This window comes from Tenrec ecaudatus, chromosome 14 (genome assembly GCF_050624435.1).
Source record: "Tenrec ecaudatus isolate mTenEca1 chromosome 14, mTenEca1.hap1, whole genome shotgun sequence".
In the NCBI taxonomy this organism is placed as follows: Eukaryota; Metazoa; Chordata; class Mammalia; order Afrosoricida; family Tenrecidae; genus Tenrec; species Tenrec ecaudatus.
In genome coordinates, this window is record NC_134543.1 from 18,471,841 (window position 1) to 18,496,587 (window position 24,747).

The window sequence follows — 24,747 nt, forward strand, 5'->3', positions numbered from 1 at the left end:
TTGTTTGTTTTTTTTCACTTCAATATATGTGCCAGGCCGCTTGGGAAATGAAGTCCAAGTGCCATGTCACCTCAGGCCAGCGCTCCACGGTGTTGTCGCCTTTCCCTGGCTCCTGTCCCTTTTCCTCTGATGGCATTTCTAACCCTAGCCCAGGTTCCAGGGACCAGAAGCTCCGGAAGGGCCTGTCTGATGCTGAAGCTCCCAGCCCCTGCAAACGGAAAGGGCCTCGGCTGCCCCACGGCGGGACAGGAGGCTCTGGTCATCAGGCGAAAACGGTCGTGAGTCCTGGGGCAGGGCGGCCCAGGACAGCGACTTTCCAAACATAAAGCATGAAGCTGGGAGCTAAGCCGAGGGCGCCCGCGGAGCCCAGATCCTCCAGGCACTTCCGGCATTGAAATCTGGTTTTCGAAAGCCAGGAAGGCGTCCCCATGACAACCGAGGATGGCTCTATGAGCTCCTTGCCTTAGAGCGAGCGAAAACAGTCCTGATTCAGGCCGCAGGCCTCTTCTGTGTGGGTGCTAGAGCCAGGAGCTGTTTTCTGGAAAACTCTGGAATGTGCCCCTGGAGGCCCAGGAGCAGAAGGAAGATGCTCCAGACCAGTAACTACAGCCTGGTCCTCTCACTGCAGTTCCTACTGCTGACCTATGACCTCTTTGTCAGTTCCTTCTCGGCGCTCCTCCCAGTAGCTCCCGTCATCCAGCTCGCCCTCTTCATCTTCCAGAACAGGCAATTCTCTTCAGCAGCACCATCGTCTGCCTCATGTTCAACACTTTCGTCTTCCAGGCGGGGCTGGTCAACCTCCTGTTCCACAAGTTCAAAGGCGCCATCCTCCTGACAGTGGTGTACTTCACCCCCAGCATCTCCCTTCACATCTCGGTGATGAATTTACCCTGGAAAAACTCCAACCTCTTCGTCTGGACCGATGGCCTGCAGACACCGTGTTTCTGAGACTAGCAGACGTCCTGTACTGTTACTTCTACAAGCGGACGGCTGGGCGCCTGGGGGGTCCGCTCTTCTACCAGGACTCGCTCTGGCTGCCCAGGAGTTCCTGCAAGGTTGAAGGTGACCTCTTCAGATCCCTGGGAGGCGCTCTTCCTTTCATGTGCTGCTCCCATCGGAGGTTGGCCTCCTCGGACCCGTGCAGGCCCATGCGATCAGTATTCCCGAAGGAAAAGCCTCCCCTCTTGCACATTCAAGTGTTCGAGTCCCTCCTGCCTACCTCAGCCCGGTGCCCCACCCTCTCCTGCTCCACCCCTTCATACTCCTCTCAGAACCTCTGACTTTTGGGAATTCTGTGCCTGTCCTGTAGTGCGTGTGGCACAGGAGAACCTCCGGGGCCTGCCTTCCATGCACCACGTTCTCGTGACTGAATGGGCCCAGAGGTAGCCTCCTGGGTGCCTGACTGCCCCAGGACTCTTAGATTTGATACCCAAGATACTCCCCCTGCCCCCATTTTCTAAATAGGGAATAAATGGATTTTCCCCCTACCAAAAAATATATGTGCAGTGTGCATAGGAATTTGTTCATAGTTTTTTTTTTAAATTATAGTCTGGCCCTTCAACCGGTCTGAGGGACAGTGCACTGGCCTCCTGCTTAAAAAGTTTGAGGGCCCCTGATCTAGGGCATCTATCTTTGTAGGTTCCATTTGATTTTGGACTGTTTGTAATCTTCATAGATACATTGTTAGTGCATTTCACATTCCAATTATAAGTGGGTACGTGCAGCTCTTTCCTCTCACTCGGAGTCATCTTTGAGAAGTCAAGGTTGGTCTCCAAAGCTTTACTTCCCCCATCATTAAAGCCAACTCTACTATGAAAAGGCAGGTTTCCCGGAGTCACCTTGTGAAAGCCTTCACACCTGGGACCGTCTTACGGCACTACAGCGGACACTGTTCTGCTGTTATTCATTGGATTTTCTTTCTTTCTTTCTTTCTTTCTTTCTTTCTTTCTTTCTTTCTTTCTTTCTTTCTTTCTTTCTGTCTGTCTGTCTGTCTGTCTGTCTGTCTGTCTTTCTTTCAACTCCCAAGTCATTCTTCCTAGTTGGTCTTATCCTGTAAGTTTTGCTGAACCTGTTGACCATGGAAAAGTCAGCTGGTATTTGAAAGTCCGCTGGCTTGGCCTTCGGCATCGTACCCCTCCAGCCAGCACAGTATGACAAATGGGCAGATGAGAGGGGAAGACGTCTCTTCTTGCCACCTTACTTCATTTAGAGTTGCTCTTTGAGGCAGTTACATTCTGGGTGGTGATGGGGGTGAATCAATAAGCTCTCCTATTAAGAACTAAGTTGTCATGGGAACAAGATGAGATCCTAGAACAATGGGTACCTTTAGAACCTTCTTCAACTTTGGGGCAGAGGCAGAGCTCCTCCTGAGAAGCATCCAAAAATGACACTAAGATATATTATGATGGTTTATTTGCCTCCAACTTAGAGAAGCTGTAATACGGACTTCTGCTACCTTGGTGATTGCGGACATATTTGAGCCAATCATTGTTGCACTTGTGATAATCCCTCTCAGGGAAGCCTCCACCATCCTCACAGGCTCTTTCCTTCCCCAAATATACCATCTTCCTCTAGCAATGGATCCCGCTTGATACAGCAGTATCTAAAGCAAGTACGTTGGTCAGACAATGTTCTCTTAGGATCTTCAGGCATTGGTTGACTTATTTCCAAAATTAAACTGACAAAGCTTTCTTCTTGTCTCAAAGCAAACTCTCTGCTTAAATATTTTTACTCTGATGATCCTGATGGTATATGAAATACAGATGACACAGCACCCAGTATCATGGCAACACATAAACAAACACTACGTGATAAACGGACAGGTGATGGCATGAGGCCTAGTCAGTTCTGCACGTGCCAGACTTCTTCACAAGCCATCTTTGTTCCCGAAACCTAGCCCACTGGCTGGGGCTTCCCTTCCTCCACATTTTCTATACACAGGTGTCAGCCACAACAGTCAAAGATCTTTCTTCTCTACTTCCACCCAACCTCCCTTATTACTTGATAGCACGGTACCTTACAATAAATTATTGCATTTCCAGACTCTGTCTTGACATCTTCAGGGCTCAAATATCAGTAGGAGAAAAATTGAAAGCATATTTCTTTGATTTTTAGATCACCATAAACAAGATTCCGTGTGTCCATTCAGATTCTCTAATATTTCCCTACCCACCCCTAATTTGTAGGCTGATGTTGTTGTTGCTGGTGTTAACGAATGTGGTTTTGACCTATAGTGACCCTGTGTGCATAAAAAGCAGTACTGCCTTGTCGAACACCAGCTTCACAATTCTCACTATGTTGGAGTCCATTGTGCAGCCATGGAGTCAATTCTTTTTGCCCTAGGTCTTCCTCTTTTGGGCTGCCCCTCCACTTTTCCAAGCACGATATGCTTTTGCAGTTATTGGTCTCTCCTGATAAAGTGTCCAAAGTATAAGAGATGAAGTCATGCCATCCTCACTTCTAAGGAACATTCTGGCTGTAGTTCCCCTTAGAGAGACTGCTGTGTCCTGTTAGCAGTCGATGGGATTTCCAGGAGCACCACTACTCAAATGCATCCATTCTTCTTCCATCTTCCTTTGGTCCAATTGCTGTTTGCATATGAGTTCTTTGAAAGCAGGTTCCCATATATGATGATGATGATGTTATCTACCACATATGCTTCAATTATTGAGGCCTAGACTCATATTTTAATTTTCTATCATTCTTAATTTCCTTCATCTAAATTCTAGTATCTAAAAATTCAGCTCAATGCCACATACTTTTATCCTGTTTTAAAAAAGTAATCTTCTTCCTAGTTTGGGTTCCCTAAAGAAGCGAAACCAGTGTCATATAGATTTGAAATTTATATCAATAAAATGTCTCACACAGCAGTAGAAGCAAGAAAATCCAGTCCAAGTTTCCACAGGCAGGCTGGTGGCTGCAGATATAGATGAATCCCAGGTCAGCAGAGTAGGCTTTTGTCTAGAGCAGTGGTTCACAGCCTGGGGGTTGCGACCCCTTGGGGGGGGGTGTCAAACAATCTTTTAATAGGGGTCACCCAATTCATAACAGTAGAAAAATTACAGTTGTGAGATAGCAATGAACTTAATTTGATGGTTGGGGGATCACCACAACCCGAGGAACTGTATTAAAGGGTCCAGCATTAAGAAGGCTGAGAACCACTGGTGTATAGAGACACATGATTCAAAGTTTGGCAATTCAGATGGCAGGCTGCTGATGCCTCCTGGGATTGGCATGCAATATGACAGGCCTGTGGCTCTGGTCCAAAGAAGTGAAGGTTGATGAACCAGACTTAGGTTTCCCACACTGTCCACTTATATAGGAAGTAGGTCACACCCCAGAGGAAACTTCCTTTCAATGTCATCCGGGCTGCTACCTAAGTAAGGGTGCTATGTTTTAACCTAATCTTCTTACAATCAACTTCTTGGTTGCTCACAGCAGACCCCTTTATGGAATTGATTGCATATGGAATTCCTCAGACTCAACTGCTGAAGCACTGAGAATGCTCTTCCAGCCAAATTGACACAGAGCCAGCCTACCACCTATTTCTAAAATCTCCAGTACTTGATTTTGAGAGAGAAAGGAGGGGTGGGAAGCCCTTATAGTATAGCCCTTAAATATTTTAATGGTTTAGCTATTCGATTTCAATAACTCTGATGTCAATTAAAAGAACATTTTTATTGCTCTCTTGTTCTCAGCAGCTAAGAGAGTTCTTGGTACAGGGCATACTCTTAAGAAATTTTTGTTGATGGAGCCAGACCTATGCACCACTCAAAATCAGCTAAAGCAAAATAGCAGCTACTATCAGATATGAAAGAAAAGAACTGGACCTCTAAGCACATAAGGAAGCAGTGTGTTTCTAATTAAATTTCAGACTTGTTAGGAGGCTGCCCTGAGATTTGATGATAATGAGAAGTCTGGACACTGGGAGGAAGTGTAATACAGAAGTGGCTTTATCACATAAATCACAGAAGATTTTTTTTTAAATCACATACAACCTTGACCTAAGCAGTGTCATTAAATGCTCTACTAATGTGAACCACTTTGGAGAAAAAGGAAGAAACAAAAATAATCTTTGCCTTATTTTTTCCCCCTTCAAAGTCATGATTTATTTAATGAGTCAAAAACAGGGATCTTTTTCAGGAAGTAATCTTGACAAGCAAAGGCTTATCTCCCTTTGACAGCAACAATAAACGGAGAGTGAGGAATGAAAGGCTAAGGAAGAAAAGACGATTGTGATTTCAGTGTGTGTGCGGTTGCTTGAGCTGCATCTGAGTGTCTGCCCGTGAACTAGACTTGACTTCTTTGGGAATGGAGGAGAACTCTCTGCTAAAGACAAGGCAGACTCTTTTGTGACTCCTTTGTCTTCTGGAGGGCAAATGACTCAACAAGACAGCACTTAGTGAACTCATGGGAAAGAAGCTCGACCGGGTTTTGTAAACCTGGCACACAGCACTCTGAGAGCCAGCTCCCCTCCCGGAAGCTGAAGAGGCAGGGGGCGGGAAATCTGGAGCCCAGAGCTCCCTCAAGCAAAGAGAGATCATGACACGGGAAGAATACAAATAAATTCCAGGGCAATCGCTTAGGCACTTCGTTTTCTAATGCCTTGCTACCCCTTCCCAATTTGAATACGGGATTAGGCACCACTGGGAAAGTATGAAAGAAAAAGTTCTGTCCAGACACAATTATACTACTGACTTCAGTCATAAAATTTAATTTGTGAGTCAATTTTACTGTGGCACCACAATGTTTCTGCTACTTCAGCGGCAGTAGGGATAAATGTCGTTACCCACTTCTCCCACCGTCTACGTGGCCCTCTTTAAATTCATACTTTCAAAACACATTCATGAAGAAGCTAACCTTCCAAAATTGAGTGCTTTATTTTGTGTTTCTGACCAGAAGAAGAAGAAGAAGTTTGTGAGTCCATTCAAAGTCCTTGAGGGTGGCAGTGGTGATTTTATTTGCATAAATAATGACATATATATTGCATATATAAAATCTCATCATTCAAATAGTCTACTGCTATATTCTCTTCAAAGGAATGGAAGTCCTTTTGAATCTTGCTTGGAATGCTGTGAGTTCAATTGGTAGCAGCAACACGTAGGATTTGTGGAATCGCTACCTGGGCTTGGTCAAGACAAGAGAATTCATGGGTGACTCGTGGTCTCTGCAGTGATGGGTACTGATTATTTAGAACTCATTGTCATATGTACATACAATATATCATTGAGGATTAGAGACTTTTCAATTCTTTCCAAGGAGGAGTCCCAAGTCAGACTGAGCAAACAAGAGTCCAGAATCTTCTGTAGAAAACAAATAAAAGTATTCTTATTATTCATAAAATGTTTTCTTTTTTCTTATAGTATTCTATAAGAACAGTTAAAAATACCTTAAACAAACCTGGCCCCACCTTCCAAGAGAAACTGGTTATGTTTGTTGTACTTTTGCATTCTTAGACTGTAGACTAATTGAAATAGATCTTTTGTTGACATCATAAGTATTAAAGTTATGGGTTTTTATGAATACATGGAGGAGTTCTTGTGGAGCCATTGTTAAACCCAAAGTTGACAACCCCAGGGTGAGAGGTTCAAACCTGCCTTTCCACGCCTGCAGAGAAAGATGTGTCACTCTGTTTCCATAAAGATTACTCCCTTGGAAATTGTACAGGGCTGTGGAAGGGTCCTTAACTACCTATGAGTTAAAGCTAACTTTCAATGGAGTAAAATTATATATGTAAATTTATAGTGTCACATAAAATTTCTAAGAAGTTAAAACTTAAATTTGAACTAATAACAGCAATTCCATTACTCTTAGTTTAAATTAAACTGACAGAATAAGTTATAATTATCTCAGAATATGCCAGAAAGTTTAAAAAGAGGGTGGATTGAAATTATCTAAGTTTCTTACAGTGTATCTTCAAAAAACACACCACCATAATGTCAATTCTGACTCGCAGTGACTCACAGTAATAGGGAAATTCCTAGGTTGTAACTCTTTACTAGAGCAGAAAGCCCCATCTTTCTGCTCTGAAATGACTCGTAGTTTCAAACTGTCCTCCCTACACCATGCCTAAGCACTGTACCCCCCGCTTAGGTTACAAACATAATATGTAAGGATGCAATCTATTTGTGCTTTTGAAGAAGTCTATCTCAGGTGATGGTTGAGAAACGAATCCGTTTCACTAGAATCATTGAAGAGCACTTTGTATATCTTTCTATGGCATGTCTCAAACATGAGACTGTTGGAAAATTTAAGAAATGAATTAAGTTTTTCTAAGCAGATATTGTGCTGGGAATCATTAAGATTAATGAAAATTTGAATTCGGGACAAAATAAACAGGATTAAAATTTCCAGAATTTTACATCTCTAAAATTAAAGACCAAATCCACGTTGAGTAGATTTTAACTCAACGTGACCTTATATAGTATTTTCAAGGTTGTCCATCTTTCCAGAAGCAAAGCGCCTTGTCTTTCTCCTATGGAGAGGCTGGTGGGTTGGAATCACTGACTTTGCCATTAGCACGCGAACACTTACCTGATTATGTCATTAGGACTGGAGGGGACAATTAGCTCCTAGTGTACAGCTTCTGAAAGGAGCCTTCCTGACATAGTGGGTTACAAGTTGGGTTGCTAACTTCAAGGTCAACAGTTTGAAACCACTGACAACTCTGCTGGAGAAAAAGGAGACTTTCCACTCCCATCAAAGTTTACAGTCTCAGAAACCCACAGTGGCAGTTCTTTTCTGCCATATAAGGTTGCTATGATCTGGGATCAGTGGCGGCGAATTGGGTTTGTTTTGAATATAACGTCTCGAGAGTGAACCAATAGAAGAACACATGTCATGCTGCCCAGTGGTCACGAGGCCCTTCTGCTCTGGTCAATGGACCCCCTCCCGTATCTGGATCAGAAGTCAGAAGTCTAGCTGTGCTATAGGCTTATTCAGATATCACTTCCAGAGTTTTGATACAGTCTACCAATGCAGTCTATTGGTAGCATTGATGAGAATCGCTCTAGTTACCACTTCCATACATTGGTCCTCCTAAAGGATGTTAACCTACTTGGTCTATAGACGGGACCAGTCATTGCTTTCCAATAATAGGGATCAGGCCTTTCCATCCTTTTGATACAATGCACCCACCCTGGCATTGCTAAGTCTAGTAATAGACATAACTTTCTGGGGTGTTTTTCCCCCAATGGTAAATAGGTGGCTTTTCCTTACATTTTTAAGTCATTTAAAATAAACTTTACTGCTTAAATAAGAATAATAGCATTCACAAAAGTTAGAGATGTGCTTACCCTTATCTCCACTTTAGAGCTAAGAAAATGCAGATAAAACAAGCCCTTCACCGAACATGTCTGACAACAAAACACATGCCTCTTTCCCTGAGTCCCACCTGACCCCAATTTGGAAATTATTTCATATTGTTCCATGTACCAACAATGCATTCAGGAAAATGAAGAGACATAAAAGGTATTTGGTCAACTTCCATTTAGCACTTTCTAACAGGACAGAACACTGAGGTCTACTATGACCTCATCTTGGTCAAGTTCATCTTGGTACCATTTGTTGTCCTGCTTTCTTTCCATACTTTTATTGGGGGCTTTTATATCTCTTATCACAATCCACACATTCATCCAGTGTTAGACAAAACTTACTTAATGATAATTTCTATTAAAAATAAATAAAAAATCAAAGTCACTGGCATCAAGTCAAATTCAACTCAGTGACCTTCACAGGGTTTCTGAGGCTGCATATCTTTATGGAAGCAGAGAGCCCTAGATAGTCCACCGACCCTGAGGTTAACAGTCCGGTGTCTACTAGATAGAAACATCAGGGGCTACTCATCAATATAGACCTTAAATGTGTTCCAAGGGGAAACCCAAGGAATGAAATGTGACTGAGGGTAGTAACATGCATAGGGATAATGGAACCTGGAGGTTAAAAAAGAACAACGATAACAACAAACCTCTCCCACCTATTCTTAAAATTTACTTTGGATCAGAATCACCCATGGGTATTTAAAAGGATGCAGAATCATTGTTAACCCAAAGCCATCCTGTGTGTTCTGACGCATAGAGACCGCGTGGGACAGAGTAGAACTGATTTTTGGAGATTCCAAGGCTGTAAATCTGTATGAGAGTAGGCAGCCTCATCTTTCGCCCACAGAGCAGCTGTTGGGTTTGAGCCATCAACCTTGAGGTTGGCAACCTAACACTTAACCAGGTGCAGTATAAGGGCTCCTTAATCAGGCTTCAACAATCTGGAAATATGATTCAGAAAGCCAGGAGTGTGATTAAAATAAGGAATCCAAATGTTTGATAAAGAACCTTGCTATTTGATGCCAGGGGGTTGAGGGATATTCCCTAAAATTGTAGCTTTGAGTGAATGAAGGTTTTTAATCTCTTAACAAACCCCAAATTCCTCTTTCAAATAAGCTCTGAGTTAGAGATGTGATAAAGTGTTCATCAAGTGATCATCAGGTTGTTGAAGACAGTAGGTTTTTTCCTCGTTTTCTTTCCCACGGGCACTAATGGACATTTATCCTTAGCACAGTCACTTCCACAGCCCACGCATTTAGTGATGGCACAACCCTGTGGTTATAAGCTTCATAAATGGAAATATACACAGCAGTGGTGGCCTTTTATTTATATGCTCATTTCAAAGGGAAGCCAGAGCAGTTAGCTGCTCGTCTGTTTACTAAACAGTTTGAGCAATGGGTGTAGACAGCGATCCTTTCAGTTTAATGTCTACCAGATGATTTAAAAAGTTTCCAGTTAGTTTCCTGCTCGCAACGTAGCCAGCAAAGCAGCAATACCTGCAAAATAATTAGGGTACGGCATGGGCTTAATTTACTCCAAACATTGCAAGATTTTCACATTAGCATTAATGGCTTGCTTATAGTGGAACCCTAGAGGCAACATAAAATAATAGGAGGCTAAAACGTTATAGCTGAAAAGGAAGTGTTAAAAAATGTGCATACTGGTTGTGGGGTGTTCCACCGAAAGATTGTGGTTCAATGTCCACATTGTTCTCTCCAGACAGTACTAATTTGTTTCCAATTAAAAGAAAATGGATTGCAAATGACTTCACAGAACAGCCTGGTCAAAGGAATAAGGCCTAGCTTATCATGTGGCCTAAGGAACAAACTATTTGGCTGCAGGGTATAAATCGAGTCCTCCACAGAGCAGGCTAGCTATGTCTAAAGAGGAGAGTGTGTGCTTCTGTGGTGACGTAATTTATTGTGTAGCTGAAGTTAATTATTATCTTTGATTCGGGTAGTTTTGCAGAAGCTTATAGGTCTTTGTAATGGAGAAAGATGAATAAACTTGCATCTCAATTCACTTTGAGCAGTTTTTAATGTTTACTGTTATATTGCGTAATCTAAAGCCTCCCCGTACCCCAACCCCCCATATTCCTTGATATGAGAGGGTAATTGTTTCCTTATGATCTTCGGCTCTTTGATATCTGCACAGTGAGCTAGAGGATGGGCCTCTGGTGGAGAAAAAGAAGACAAGGAGAAAGGAAGTGTTCCTAGTGATATGAGAAAAGATACTGAAGATCTGTGAGCCCTTCTGACCCATGACAAATAAAAGTCGAATAATGCTTTCATCACTCATGTTTGGATTAAAATCCAGGAAGCCACAGAAGTGAGGATGTTCCCAGCTGGAAAGGGACTTGTGATTAAAAATAGGTCGTGTGAAAAGCTTAACTCGCCTACATTCTCTTAACCACCTTTACATGGTCCAGAGACACTGGGTCCTTGACAATCTTTAATTAGATGCGCAGAATTTCTGTGCACATTTGGTAGAGAGAATCTGGGCCTCTGTGGAATTAATTATCTCCAGGCGTTAAGAACCACTAGTCAAAATAGTCTCTTTGTCGTCAGAGGTGAATTGTTCTCCATTAGGAGAATCCTCTGAACTAGGTCAAATACAAGGAACAATTGACAAGTTCTCCTAAGATCTGAGTTGCTACCTGTGAGGGTTTATCTGGGAGCAAAGGACACAGATTCCAAGTCAAACAGGCTTAAACAAAAGCAAAGAATTTTTTTGGGACAGAAAGAGAATTCTATTTAAGAGTCTAAGCTTCATGAATATGTATCTTCAACTTCCTGGATCTTAAAAGATGGTAGGAATGAACATACTGAGGAGCCATACATACATCTCATTATTTTTTAAAGCATTTCTCTGAAAGCTAAATTGTCTTACTAATGCAAAACTAGGAAATTGGCAAAAACTCTAAGCTCACTGCCATGAAGTTGATTCCAACTCATAGCAATTCTATGAGACAGAGTTGATGCATTTGAATTATAGTGCTCACCAAGAATGTTGAGAATATATGGACTATCCGAAGAACAAATAAATCAATCTTGGAAGAAGTACAGCCAGAATTCTCCTTGGAAGTGAGAAAGGGCAGACTTTGTCTCATGTACTTTGGGCATGTTATCAGGAGAGACCACTCCCTAAAGAAGTATGAGGGGGGGTACCTTCCTTCAAAATGAAGACAAGCTCTCCTAGGCAGAGCTTTCATAGTACACATTTTTCCCACTAGGCAAGCCTGGAGCAAATTACTCTGAGTTAATGCACCCTGTGGCATCACCCAGGAAGGTTCTCTTGGGTCACAGTGATTTTTTTTTCATAAATGCAGTTTCACTTGAACCTCATTTTTTGTGATAGCTGATTTAAGAAAACAGAGTGTGGCTGTGAAATTTTGTTTTCTGCATTGGAAAACATTCCAGAAACTGTTTTGATATTGAACACAGCTTACAAGGACAATGCTATGGTGAACACTCAAGTATATGAGTGGTTTTCTTGTTTCAAAAAAGGTGAAATGTCAATTAAAGACAAACCTCATTGCAGACATCCCTCAACGTCCCAAACAGACAAAAATGTGCACAAAATTTGTGCACTTGTGCTTAAAGACAGGTGATGGGCCACGGAAGAGATAGGGAAGCTTTCCAGACTATCTTGGAGATTGGTTCAGGGAATGTACACGGAAGATTTTGGAATGAGAAGGGTCATTGGGAAACTTGCACCTCGGATTCTGACTGAGCAGGAAAATGAGTGTCAACTGGAAACATGACATGCTTTGAAAGAACAGCTCTGAAGAGACCCACACATTTTCCCCAAGGTCATTACTTATGATGAGACTTGGCACTATTCTTACAGCCAGGAAAGCAAACATCAACCAAGCCAATGGAAGACACCATGTCACCTCATCCTAAAAAAGGTCATCAAGTTAAAGATCAAGACAGTCCTCAGTTGTTTGTTTGATTTAAGGAGGGTAGTGCATTTGAAGTTTGTTCTACCAGGTCAGACTGTTCATGAAGCTTTATATTAGAGGTTCTGGAAAGATTGCATACTAGTGTTCTGTTAGTCTGGATACATTAGAGAAACAAATCCACAGAAACTCATATGTATAAGAGAGAGTTTTATCTAAGTGCACATCAAGAAAACATCCCAACCCAATGCTGCCCAAGTCCACAAGTCCAACATTAACCCATGTGTCCTACACAAAGTCCTCCTCCATCTCACAAAACATACACAACGCCATCAACTGCAGGAGGACAGCCGAGTCAGTGAATGTGTAAGCATCTCAGTGCTGACAGGTCTTCACACGGCTGCTCCAGCACCCAGAGCTGCATCAGGGTAGGTCCATGTAGCTCCTCCTTGGGGATGTCTTACAGGAAGCGAGCCTTGCCAGCTGAAGCAGGGAACTGGCTAAACAGCTGCACCCTGGTCCGACCATCACAAAGCAAGAGACCCAAGAACTAGAAAGGTGAGGTTCACTGAGCCATTTATCTCTCTTCCCTTCAATCAACCCCACATGTGTTTTACCAGCCAGATTGGCGCAATAAACTTTAACTATCTCAAGTGTGTAACACAAATGGCCTTATTTGTGGCAGATGGACAACTGGTTTTGCCACCAAGACAATGCACCTGCTCATGCAGCCATGTCAGTGTGCCAGTTTGGGGCAAAAAAGAGCATGCCTTTCTTGGCCCATGAACCTGACTCACCTGACCTTGCTCCACCTGACTTCTTTGTTTCCATCAAGGCAGAGGGACATGAAAGAACAGTGATTTGACTATATAGAAGCGGTGAGGACAGAAAATAGGGAGGTGCTGCCAGCCATCCAAACAGATGAGTTTGAAAACTGTTCCTAAGAATGGAAATAGAGATTTGATAAATGTATTAAATGCAATGGAGAGTACTTTGAATGTGATAAGGTTGTTTTGTTAAAACATTTAAATATATAGTTTTGAAAAAAAGTCCTTTTTTGGTCGGGTACCCCATGTTATATCATGCTTGGTAAAGTGGAGGAGCAGCCCAAATCTGGAAGGCCCTTGATGAGACACAGCTTCCTGTGCTAAAAGGACTACAAATCTGGTACAAAGCAGTGGTGTTTTTTTTCACAGTTATATAGGCGAATGGGCCCACTCATTTACTGCTGAGTAAAGATCCCAATGTCATTTTTATATAACCCAAAACCAAAGTGACTGCCACTAAGTCCATTCTGACTTGTGGCCACCCTAGAGGGCAGGATAGAAGTGCTTCTCTGGCTGCTTTCTGGGTCTGTAACTCTTCACAGAAGTAGAAAACCGCATCTTCCTCCCGAGGAGCAGCTGATGGTATCTGACTACCGAGCTCAAGCGCATAAGGAATATGACACCAGGGCCTTATTTTTATATAGCAGAGATGGATTTTTTTAAAAAAGTGAATCCACAAAGTTATAGTGAATTGCCCAGGGGAACCATAATCACTTTATTATCTAAACCAGCTGTTTTCTCCTTTTTTCTTTATTTAAAAATGCTCTGGTGGTGCTGTGAGATAAACATTGGGCTGTTAACTTGAAGGTCAGGGGGTTCCAATCCACCATCTACTCCAGTGGAAAGATGAGCCTGTGTGTTCCTATTAATATTCCAGTCTCAGAAATGCTATATCGCGTCACTATGAGTCAGGGTCCCCTTGCTGGTAGTAGGTTTTTGGTGTCTGCTTTATGCTGTTAATAATACAAACCTAAATCCCCAAATGATTTTAAACTCATCTATTGCATTAGTTCCCTCTCAATTTAAAAAAATGGAACAAAGTCTCCAATAAACGTTTATTTTATTTAATGGAACTTCCAAAAATTTGCTGGAAATTGTGACTATCTTTTCATTCCAACACACCCCCACCCCCACCCCTGGTAAAATTTTTGAAATCCATCCTACTTGATTTTTCCTTTTGGAAAAGATGCTTTAGCAATAGCTAAATTGCATTTTTAGGACAGTCATTTATAAAACATAAGCTGATCCTGGTGTGTAAATACTTTTTAGAAGATTTTTTTCACCCAGAAATGTCTCTAGATAAATCAACAAGAATGGACTCTATTATTTTCCAGCGATTTCTGCTCTTCCTTGCCTCGGGTGCCTTTGTATTTACTATTTGCTCTTCTGGAGTCCTCCCCTTCCAAAACTGTGCACCTGCCCTGCCCCTTCTTTCAGGCGTCGCTTAAATGCCATTTTGTAGAAGAGGTTTTTCTTGATAATCCCACTTGAAATAAAATCTTCCCATCACTTTCCACACTTGCCTGTCAGTTTGTCGCCCTGAGTGGTTCGTGTGTTCCTTATCGTATTGTACTTGATCTGCACGGCCCTGGCTGATGCCAACATGAAATGCTCAGAGGTTCAAACACAGTTGCCTTGGGAAAAGGGCCTGCTGGTCTGCTTCCAAAAGGACACAGACGTGGATCACACTCTACTTTACAACTTATGGGGTCGCTGTGAATCAGAATTGACTCAGTATCAATTAGCTTTCATAGGTGACATTCTTTGTAACTTGTCTGTTTTCCTCGATTAAAAGACGATTTTCCCGAGATCAGGGACAGCATCCATCTGCTGTGATTTATACTTGCATCTGATCAAATTTCTAGATATAATCTGTATCAGTTGCTACAAACAGGAAATCAGATAGGAACCCCAGAGGCAACTTGAGGAAACCCACAGGACGGTCCTACCCCATCTCTATGAATCACAGGTGACTCAATTATAGGGAGTCTGGCTTGACTATCTGCCACCACCTCCTATGGCAACACTAGCTGAGTATCTACCGATTCTACTCAGCTACATAAAATACCAACGTAAAGAAAAGCTCTATCCCTTGACCTTCTAAAGGTTCCCCAGCATTAGGCGGTCCATAACTGAATCGGTTTATCTAATAGCTCTGTGTGTGTGTGAAAGGGAAGCCATAATACATCCAGGCTTAAAACTGAGAGGTAGGGGTGAAATGACTTCCTGAGGAATATACTTCTGCACTAAATGCTAAAACAAGATTACACCTCAAATTTCTCAGTTAAAAAAGAAAAAAAGTTTTCCACAACCCTGACGGTGCGTATAACCCAGAAGGCTACTAGCAGTCTGGCTAAACGTTTAGCGTTAAAGCGGATGTTATTTTTTAAACTTGAATGAGAAACACAAGTTCCTGGGTACTGAGGAAGGAGCTATTTGGTCTTGCAACAAGTGGCTCTTGGACCAGATGACCTGCCAATCAGAAATGAGGAAGCTGAGAGAACATCATCAACTGGGTTGTAAAGGAGAATGCTTTATTTGAGATATGGGAGATTGTTGCATGCACAGTTGAGATGGACATCGCAAAGAGACTTTCAAATAGGTAAATTCCTTTTAGAAACCACAGCACCGGGTCTTGTTCACTTGTATCCCTTTGCGACCCGTGGGAACGTTAGCAGCGTAATTAGCGCCTGGATTTCTAGATCAAAACAAGCACACTGGAAACCGTAGTCATCTGCTTGAACATCTGATTCGTTCTCACTTTCTTTTTTGTGGCCCGTCTGTACCTGGACTGTGCACAGTTGGGGGGAGGGGAGAGGGTCTAAATCCAGCAAAAAACAGAGGAAGCAGGCAATTGTCTTTGAATTCTTAAAGAAAGAGTAATTTATGAATGCTGCCCTGACATCAAAGCTGTTTTTGTTGTTGTTGTTGCTTTGGTTGTTTTTATTACCAGTACAATGGAACATGGTGCACTTTTACAAAAGCATTTCCATAAACCAGTGTATCGAGTGTGGATTTGAAAGGTAACACAGATTGAGGTCCCCCAAAATGAAAGCTTTTTAAATAGGAAACATCTCCTCTCTTTTGCATCTAATGGAAGTGGAGAAAAGATCCTAAATGACCTACTGTCTATATTCGTGTATAAGCCGAGTTTTTCAGCACAAAAAATGTGCTGGAAAACTGGAGTTCGGCTTATACACAGGCCAGTGGTACCCCAGTGAGCTGTAACATCTTGAGTGTGCTTTCCCTTCCTCCGCTGTTCATTAGAAGCCCCGCTGACACTGCAGGGCTTTGCATGTTTGTTTACTCACATCTAACCAATCAGAGCCGGCCTATGAAGTGGACGGTTCCAATTCACAGAAGCACCTGTAGTGATTCTCTTACGCCGGCAGCTGAGCTGGTAAGGATGTGTCTGTGGCTGTGCTCGTCTCTCCCCTCTGGTCTCTGTGTTAATTCACATCCTGCATTTCCCACCCTAGGCTTATACTCCAGTCAATCAGTTTTTCTGGTTTCTCAGGTGATAATTAGGTACCTTGGCTTATACTTGGGTCAGCTTATATTCGTGTATATACGGTAGTTCCTTTTCGTTGTTAGAATCAGAATTCACAGCCATGGATTGACTCCTTCTCATAGAGACCCTATAGGACAGGGGAGAACTGCCACTGTGGGTTTCCTGATCTGTGATGTTTTCTTCCCCCAACAGTTTTATTGGCATATGTAATTCACATGCTATACAATTCAATAGTTCAATCACATCAAGACGAGTTGTGCAATAATTACAATCAGTATTAGGATGTGTTCTATATTCTATATTCATTGTTATTAACTCCTCATGCCCCCAATCACCCCTCCTCTGCCCCTAAAGAATTATTAATCTATAATCAATAGTTCCATATCCCCAAGGCACACTAATCTACAATCTGTCTCTATAGATTTACCTATCCTGAATTTCATATACAGAAAAATATTAATTTCAAAAAGCTGACAGCAATGTAAAATAAAAACCTCAATAGAAAAGAAAGCAGAGAATATTAAAAAACTAGAACAAATTTAAATGGATCATAATGGGGAATCAAATGATAAGGTGCTAAATTTTAACCTAACTACATCTGCAACAATCTACTTTCTAATGCATTCTGCACAATAACTAGGCTATTCACATCCCTGATCTATGGCCAGAGGGGAACCACCCGGGGCTTATAATCCACATGTAACTATGGTAGTAGAAAGCCAAGTGCACTAATAACCCAAGGCCCCCCTTTCCACCACACCACAGCACCCAACATTCTTCTTCGGTTGAAAAATAAATGAAGACTAGTCTGTACATTCTTCAGAAGTAGAAACAGTTCAGAAATGTCTTTCCTTGATTGTGATGAAATTATTTATTATCATTATATATTATTATTGTAATATATAGTATTATATAGTATACATCTGTTCTCAACTTTCCATGAACTTAACTCCTCAGAAGATAAAAGGAACCTAATTTGCTCCAAAAGCTTTTCTTTTTTAAATCCCACCAATGAATCTTTTTTGTATTTCTTTTTTTGTATCCCTAATTTTTGGGAACCAAAAATTTGACAGACTACTTCCTTGATATAGATGAGAACTTCAATTTTTCCTTGGAAATTTCCTTGAAAAAAATTTCCTTGGAAAAATGGAAGAAATTGGCAAATAGTTTTGATTGCCTAGATTTCTGTTGGGGCAAAGGGATAAACTGTAAAAAAAAAAAAAAAAAAGTTGTAAAAAAAAAACTGTAAAAAAAAAAAAAAAAAAAAAGCAGCTAACACTAGGACTATTTGTGCACTATCCAAACCAGAGCCAACTCACTGCCATGAAACCAATTCCAACTCATACTCAAGCCATTGAATATACTGACCAGTCAAATTGATGCCAAATCCAGCTATCTCAAACACCTATGTAATCAGTCAAATACAGATATACAGTCCTGACTGGAAATAGAACGCTTGCACTATGGTTCAAATGAAAACAACAGCAACAAAATAAAAATCAACTTAAACGATCTCATATCATGTACAGAACTGCGGTCAGGGTAGGGAAAGAAAAGCACCGAAAGAAGAGATAAGGTGCACCCTGAGGCCGCCAGCTCTCAAAAGCGATGGCACAGGGAAGGAGTGTGGGAAACGCCCATGAAACCTGGAGGGGTGTGTCCTGTCCAGAGCTCTCATTCACTGGGATCACGTCTATTCTGAATCACAGACCCCACAGAGAAGAGTAGAATTACCCTGTGGGTTCCAGAGACAGTGGCTCTCTAGGGGAGTACAAAGCCTCATATTTCTCTCTCATTGTAGCTGGTGGTTTTGAACTGTTGCTGTTGCAGTTAGCAGCCCAAGAAGCCCCCTACACCACCAGAGCTCAGTAGTTCTAGGTTTGGAGAAATACAATTACTGCTAGAATCAGCACCTAAGCAGAAATAACAGTGGGAAAGAAAGTACACGTGTCTCTCTTTTCCTGACCTTTAGTCTACCCCTGTCTCAATTTCACCATTCTCTATTGAAAACCAACCAGCTAGCTGACAGGAGACCCTGGAAACCACAGTTCGCAGTGGTCAGCCTTCTATGGCATCAGGCCAGACAGATGGGAAGAAGAAAGACCTGTGGAAGAGGAAAAAGTGAAGACCACTAAATTCGTTAACCTTGAACCAGGAATGGAGATAAAGCCATAGGGATTTTTACTCCACCCCTTAGAATGACCTCCAGAGTTTATGCATTATTATCTCCATATTTAGCTGGAAGATAAAACTCAAAGGGAGATGTATCAAAGTGGCCATGTCTTCCTCATTCTTGTCTTCTCCTCCACATTGGCCTCATTGGCTTTCCTCAAGAGGACATATCCATTCTTGGGCACTGCACTTACCATTTCCTTTGCTCAATGCACCGTTTCCTCTGGGTTCTGGATGGTTCTCTACTTCTTGTATTGGCCAGCCCTTCCAGAGCATCCCTTCCCAGTTTCTTTTTCCTCTTAATCTTGAACTCAACCTCAAACCTCAGATGCACACTTACATGCTGTCTGTTGTCAACAGCACAATTTAAGCATCGAAGCACAGTCTTGTATTCTTAGTGCTTCATACATTAAAAAGTGCTTCCAAAACACCTCAATGTTTGAGAATGGGGCAGGCTCTGAATTCAAAAGCCACTGACTTATGATGAGATAAAATTCCAGGAAAATGGAGTCTAAGTGCTATGCATACTCCACTCAACAATTCCATTACCAGAACAACAAAAATGAAATACTACATGTAAGGAGCTACTAAGTATCCACCACCAAGTTAACATCATTAGGAAAAGCAGGGTTGTTTGAGTACATCCTAAATTGGGTTGAATACTACTCCCCTGCCCCCCACCCCACGTCACCTGCCAACATCATGTGCACCTAGAACCTCAGGGTGTGATCTTGTTTGCAATTAGGTCTTTGTAGATGTGACCTGTTAGGTTAAGAGAAGGTTGACTCGACAAGAGTGAGTCTTACCATTAGTATAACCAGTGTCTTTAAGGGGAAAACTCAACAGTCACAAAGGAAAAAATGATCCCATAATGATATAAGTAGAGACCAGCGTGATGCAATGTCAAGGTCAGAAAACACAAAACCAAAATCCCTGCTGTGGCGTCAAATCCAACCCCTCGCCACACTATAAGACACAGTAGAACTTTCCCTGTGGATTTGGGGGTTATAACTCATTCAGGAGGGGACAAAAGCCTCATCTTTCTCCGACAGAGAGGCTAGTGGGTACGAACTGCTGGCTTTTCGGCTGGCAGCCCAAAGCATGACCTACTATACCACTAGCATTCGTAGTATAAAAGAAGGAAAGATTTTGCCTTAAACTTTCAAAAAGATCAAAAGCCTGCCAGATACTATGAGGTTGGACTTATAGCCTACAGACAAGTAGGTAAATATATTAATTTTAAGAAAGAAATTTTAATTACTCTTTTTGGGGTAATTTACTACTATAAACCCAAGAAACTCCTACTCATATGAAAAAAGTCCCAACAATCGGCTAGGAATTTGTTTCAGGGTTTTCTCTCTCTTTTGCCTATAAATACACACACACACACACACACATACACATACACACACACACACAGACACATACATCATGACTCCCCACAGGCTCGCCTTCCTCTCACCGAGAAAAGCTGACACGTGTGTACTGAATTCCACACAGTCACATCCGGGCCAGGCAGATAAGCAGATGATGTACCCACACTGCGGATCCAGATGGGGGCTCTGACACCAAACAGAGCTATTTGTGCAGATCTTCCAGCCAGCTCTGAGGTTCTGGGAGGACTTCCCCATTCGCTGCCAGTTTCACAGAAAGAGAACCAACTGGGGATTTCAACCACGTGCTGTTCTAAATCACAGCAGGGAGACAGAGTGGGTGCTTGCTGTACGGGAATCATTCTCCCCTGATGGCTTGGCTAGAGAGGACTCATTTCACCCTCTTTAATTAAGCTCCTCTTTTGGTACTTTACATGTGAAATGTATAGCACATAATAGAACTAAACAGGCTTTCTGGAAAGCACTCCTGTGTTAAAGGGAAAAGCTACCATGTGCTCTCTTCTCTGTAAAGATGCTAGTGTGTATTAGCTTTTAAAATGATAGATGTGGACAGAGACCATTCTAGTTGCCAGCTGGCCAAAGACAGTGTGGGGAAGAAAAGGAGTTTGCGAGGTTAACATTGGCAACCCTTCAACTTCCTGAGTTCGTTTTTTCATGATCCTGAAGACTCTAGTGGTTACATTGAATACTTATCAAATAATAAAGCTGTTTAGTATATGAGCTAAGACGGGATAAGGAGGAGACTTGGAACTCCCAATGTAGATCATCTCTCGGCAGAACTTGAATGGTTTCTCTCAACCTTGGGCTGCCATCAGCAGAACCCCAGGGGCCAGCCTGGCAGCGATACTTGTTCTGTGGGAACCATCTACCTCAGAAGACTGCGGATTGGGACAGTCTTATCGCTTCTTAACGTCTTCATATATCTTTTGCAATTTATTTTCATTCTACTTAAAATCTGTTCCTCATTGGGAAGAATGGATCCCTCCTTTTGGCCTAAGCCCCATGCAGAGTGGAAATGCCGATGATGCGCAGTCCATGCATGCCTGCCCCGCTACAGTCATGGCTGGAAGCTGCCCATGGTGGATGCATTGTCTGATGCTTGCTTCCTCACACATGAGCTCTAGGCCAGGACAAAGCTCAGTGTTGGCAGCCTGGGCATCATGGCTGAGACCTCTCGTTTAGGTGGGCAGGGGGGTGGGGGCTGGGATGGAGGACTTTCTCAGATCTTGGGCCTCTTGTGTGCTTCCCCATGGCTGGCTGCTGAGGAAAGGCTGGTTTGTCTGGTACTGCTAATAGTAACATATGTGACCCTGGCAGAGTGTCTCCGTGCCTCTCCCAGTGACAAAGACAAGCAAATTGTACATACTTTGCTGTCCTTTTCTGTATTATCTAGCTCTGAAGTTTCATTTTCCCCCTAATCATGTTCAACTTTTCTTCTTCCCTTTTCCTGTTTTATGACTTTGATAATTATTTTAGTTTGGAAGCTGGAAAATTCAAAATTGTCTTTACTAAAGGGTGTAAAGATCTAGGGGGAAAGTAACGTAATAGCCTTTTTTCATAGCATAGAGAAATAGAACGCTACCTGCTGTAAGTCCTGAGAACAATTTTGTTCATTATTTAAGAAGGGAAGAAATTCTGTGATCCTAATTAAATGATTTGACTGAGACGACAGCTTTGTCCAGAAAGGTGATGATGGGGGTGGCCTCTGGATTCCTTAATTTGAATGGCAGGTCAATCACTTATTGTTTGGGCGTCTGTTTATTGAGAAACACAGAATGACCTCTTACCCCAGGTAGTAAGTTGTCCTGGTGGTTGTTAGCTACTGTCAAGTTGCCTCTGACTTGTGACAACCTTTTGCTCAACAGTGTAAAACATGGCCTGTCCCTCCGCCACCACATGTTTGAATATATCATGGGGCTATGGGCCCAATCCATCTCACTCTGGATGGAAAGTTGTTATTGCGCTCTATTTGACCAAGCAGGATGCCTTCCTCCTGTGGGGGCTCCTCCCTGATGACATGCTCAAAGCCAGCCAGTCAGTCAATATATAGCTGTGAACCATAAGCTTTCATCAGCGAATATTCAGAAGCAGATCACTCCGCCTTCCTTCACAGTCTGTCTTAGTCTGGAAGCTGTGCTGAAGCCTATGTACCAAGAGTCACCCGGTACTTGAAACCATGGTGACCTTACTTCCAGTATTGTAGCAACATGCGAGCCACCGCAGTAGGACAAGCCGGTGGACAGACCGATCGATGAGGGGTGGCTATAAATACTCAGTGAGTTTGAATTATTCTTATGAGGAATTTTAAGTTTGCATAATAATCATTAGGTGGGTATATAGCTACATTTCTGAAAGTTTACAAATTGTGACACTGAGAGTTTCATTCCCCCCCCCCTTTGAATATCAAAAGCACATTTGGTGTTCAAAAATTCCAAACCTCACTCTGAACATTATAATTGTATTATTTTTCATCTAAAATGCAGGCATGCTGAGAAGAATTATATCAGTCTAATATGCAGGCTCTGACATAGGAATTCCTAATATTTCCTGACGTTGCTATACTCACATCAGAGCTGTGAATCATGCGACTACATTTAAGCAGAGCAGATTCCGCTGAGGAGAAGGCTTAAATGGAAATGAAGTATATTTTTCAATCCCTATTCATTCTGCCATCCTATGAATGTCAGTGAGAATTATGTATTATATAAAAAAGCATAGATCACTATTTTTATCAACAGCTCAGTACATTTGGATACCCTATGATATTAGATTTCTTTCCTTTTAACATCCCCTTAAAACAACAACAATAACAACAACAGAAAGAAAGCCAAATCCACTGCTATGGCTTTGGTTCTGACTCATAGTGATCTTGTAGAAGGATTCTAAAGTTTTAAATATTGAGGGGAACTTTTTTCTCCCTCAAAGCTGTTGCTGGATTTGACCTTTTGATTAGCAGCAGCAAATGCTTACCCAAACAGCACCACCAGGGTTTCTTTGATTGTTTGTTTGTTTGTTTGTTTGTTTTAAGCACACTGAAAAACCCAAACCAAGCCCAGCATACAGAATTGACCCTCACTTGTAGAGACCACAGTAGGAGCTTAATGCAAATGCAGGAGAGGGATGTGTGAATCCCCAGTTTTCGCTTCTGTTTCCCCCAGATCTGACCATCCCTATGTGTACCCCATTCGTTATCTGAAGGTGCCAATGAAAGGAAACCAGATTCCAAATCTGCAGCATTCGTTGTGCTTGTTCATTTGGAATTAGTTTGTGTGCCACAAAGGAATTTCAGTTCGTTTCCATCTTACTTTTGCTCCTTTGATGGCCACTCGGACCAGTGGTTTGGTCTGGTGGGTAAGGAATCTGCAAGGGTTCTTAAGGCTATAATTCTTCGCTCTCTTAAAAATATTCATTATTATTTTCCTTTTATTTGTAGAATTTAGCACATACAAAGAAAAATATGCTCAATGTAGTTACACAGCCCATCCCATCAAAGCAGTAGATCCTCCGAGTCTGCATTATTCTATCTTGAATTCTGGCCTAATCTCTAGCACCTCCCTTTGCCCCTTCACTCCACTCACAGGCTTATCCATTTTAATGTCGCAGTGCTCTCCTAGGAAGAGAGAAACCTAACCATGGCACAGGGAAATGATCCCAAGCTCTGATCTTGAAAAATAATTCAGAATTGATATTATTTGCTCTGTCCTGTATCTACAGCATTCGATTCAATATGACTCATATGTGGCTAGGATATAATGCATACTATTGATTTTGATTTTTTTCCCCTTCCAGGCTGTGTCTTACTTCCTAGCCTTGATCTTAAAAGTAAGATAGATGTTAGGCATTATTATCTAGCAGAAGGAGTAAAAAAATCAATGTTATCTCCTGGCACTTCATTTCCTATCCCTGCGATGGCCAGGCAGTCACACTGGAGCAACCATGAGCTCACATTTAGTTATTAAAGAAGAGGATGCTGGTCTCTGCTCAGAATATGCTAGTCTCTTTGTTGATTCAGGTGCTTGTTTTCAGACGACAAATATACAAACATCACCAGTGAATGTGCTCTCTTACAGTGATCGTAATGGTTTAGAACCATTTCTGTAGTCATGAGCTAGTTTAAAGCAACTCTTATTAATTTGAATAGTTTTAGATTTACAGAAGAGCCACGAAGATAGCACAGAATGTTTTGGATACTTTGCATCCAGCTTCCCCTAGCATTCGCTAGCATGTTATGTAACCAGGTTACATTTCTCAAAGCAACCCTGACAGTTAAGCATTGCTAGAATACTATTCTTTAACCTGCAAACCGCATTAAGATTTGCACAATTTTCCCAGCAGTATTCCTTTCTGTTCCAAGGTCCATTCCAAGATACTACATTTTATTAAGACAATATATTTTTTTCACACACACATTTTGAGAAACATGTTTGCTAGTGGCAAGAATGTAAATGGAACTGAACACCAAATTATAGAGATTTTTTAATGATGGTTATTTACATTTTAAATACTTCAGTAAAGGAAAGACTTTTGATGAGTCCATCAATAATATAATGAAACAGTTTGCTGCTTCATTGTCAAAACACACAGATGCGTTTTAATAACAGAAAGTTAAAGTGAAAACTGCTGT

General features: G+C 41.9%; 1 pseudogene; it reads left to right on the plus strand.

The window, feature by feature from the left end:
- Nucleotides 1-586: 586 nt before the first annotated feature.
- Nucleotides 587-1,280, plus strand: LOC142426190 (transmembrane protein 138-like; annotated as a pseudogene).
- The last annotated feature ends 23,467 nt before the right edge of the window (nucleotides 1,281-24,747 follow it).